The following is a 2,395-nucleotide window of genomic DNA, read 5'->3' on the forward strand; positions in this document are numbered from 1 at the left end:
CCAAAAAATAGCAAGGAGAGATAAGAAAGCCTTCCTCAGCGATCAATGGACTTGAGTTTGAGTAAACTTCGGGAGTTGGTGATGGACAGGGAGGCCTGGTGGGCTGCAGTCCATGGGGTCGCAAAGAGTTGGACACAACTAAGCAACTGAACTGATGCTTATCAAGTATCTGGCCTTGGGAAAATTACCGGTTGAGTTTCTCAATGCTGAACTTTTCAACAGAGTTAAAGATAACCTCCAAGAATTTGTTCTGTTGATTCGTTAAATTAAATTTTGATCAGTACTCTCATCTTCATAAATGTTCGATACCTTTGATATTGTCCACTTCTTTTTATTTTGTTCCTTCTGATTTGTTTGTATTGGCCTGCAAATTTATCATACCCATTAACATGAGCCAATTAAGATGGGAATGTTAACAGTAGTAATTCCCAGGTGGTGCTAGTGGCAAGAACCAGCCTGCCAGTGTAGGAGGCATAAGAGACATGAGTTGAATCTCTGGATTGGGAAGATCTCATGAAGGAGGACATGGCAATCCACTCTAGTAGTCTTGCCTGGAGAATCTCATAGACACAGGAGCCTGGTGGGTGACAGTCCATAGCGTCGAAATGAGTTGGTCATGACTAAAGCCATTTAACACACACACACACACACACACACACACACACACACTAACACTAGTAGCTCCATTAATCCTGTGTTATATGTAATGCAACACAATGTATATTTTGCTCTTTAAACAGCTCCTCAAAGTAGTAGTTTGCTTTTCTCTGAAAAAAACAAAAAACAAAAAACTGATAGCTAATTGCAGCCTATCTTCTTTTTGTTGTTGTTGTTGTCTGAAGTTTATTGAAAATATTACAGCACTATAGAAAGTTTCAAACAGTTCCACGTGGTGTTTTGAAACTCATCCCAAACATAGGCTGAGTGACCTGCAGATTGGACATATTGGACTGCTAAGTCCAAGAGCTTCAGTGTTGCCTTAGTGTCAGGATCTATTAATACTTCAGTGATCTCCTGATCCAGACTGAGATCTCAGGCACATAATTATCCCTCCTCTCTTTCTCTTCCTCTTGCAGCTTGATGGAGATACCTCTCACTGGGTCCCTCTGAATCCACTTCATCAGATGTTTGACAGAACCTGGGATCTTGTTGCAGAGCTTCTTGCTGAGAATAATGACAGTCTCCTCACACACATGCTTACTGGTGTGGAATTCATTGACCAAGCTTGTATAGTACTTCTCAGTGATGACCCAGGCTGCCTTCTTCTTGGTTTTGGTGTGAATGTGACCCATATTGGCAGGTTCTTGGTATAAAAACTCACCCCACCTCTGTTCTAAGCCCTAAACCAATTGTGGAGTAAACATAGGTATCTGTGTATGTGTATGCACACTCAGGTGCTTCAGTCATGTCTAATTTTTTGCAACCCCATATCGACCATAGCCTGCAAGGCTCCACTGTCAATGGGATTTTTCCAGCAAAAATACTGGAGTAGGTTGCTATGCCCTCCTCCAGGAGATCTTTCCCGCCCAGGGATCAAACCCACATCTCCTGCTCTACAGGTAGATTCTTTAATGCTGAGCCACCTGGGAAGCCCAGACATAGGTACCTGAGGGGGATTAAAATATCAGGTTGTCAGCTGGAAAGCAGGATTGGATAATGCAACCATACAATTGGCCTCCAGGCATACATTTTCCCCTGAATTTAGACTACATTCCCCACATGCAAGTAAATTCTTAGAAAAGATACCTTGCCAGCTCCATGAAATAATCTCCCATAATTTTAACTCAGAGAACATTTGAATTCTAAATGTTGACTGATTTGGGCTTCCAAATTTGCTTTTAGAAGAAAATCTTCAGAGCTGATTAACAGCATTAATGTATGAATACAAGAAGAGGATGCTTTAGTTATGCACACAAGATATAATAGATAACAGATGGGAATAGTGATTTGAATAACTTAACCCTTCCCAGTAGATGGATGTGATCAATGGTGTCAGACTCTGTATCTCTCCAGTCAGATTAATAAATTTCTACATCTATCAGGGAGGTGTATATAACACAAGGGACAGAGACAAACAGATATTTCCAAGGTGTTTCTTCAAAACTCTTCATTTCTAGGAAGTAAAGTGGATGTCAGTTCAGTTCAGTTCAGTTGCTCATCCTGATTGACTCTTCACAACCCCGTGGACTGCAGAACACCAGCCCTCCCTGTCCACCACCAGCTCCTGGAGTTTACTCAAACTCATCTCCATTGAGTCGGTTATACCATCCAGCCATCTCATCCTCTGTCATCCCCTTCTCCTCCTGCCCTTAATCTTTCCCAGCATCAGAGGCTTTCCAAGTGAGTCAGTTCTTCGCATCAGGTGGCCAAAGTACTGGAGTTTCAGCTCTAACAT

General features: G+C 42.0%; 1 pseudogene; it reads right to left on the minus strand.

The window, feature by feature from the left end:
• Positions 1-875: 875 nt before the first annotated feature.
• Positions 876-1,292, minus strand: LOC110136048 (small ribosomal subunit protein eS17-like; annotated as a pseudogene).
• Between the last annotated feature and the right edge of the window lie 1,103 nt (positions 1,293-2,395).

This window comes from Odocoileus virginianus, chromosome 30 (assembly GCF_023699985.2).
Source record: "Odocoileus virginianus isolate 20LAN1187 ecotype Illinois chromosome 30, Ovbor_1.2, whole genome shotgun sequence".
Taxonomy (NCBI): domain Eukaryota; kingdom Metazoa; phylum Chordata; class Mammalia; order Artiodactyla; family Cervidae; genus Odocoileus; species Odocoileus virginianus.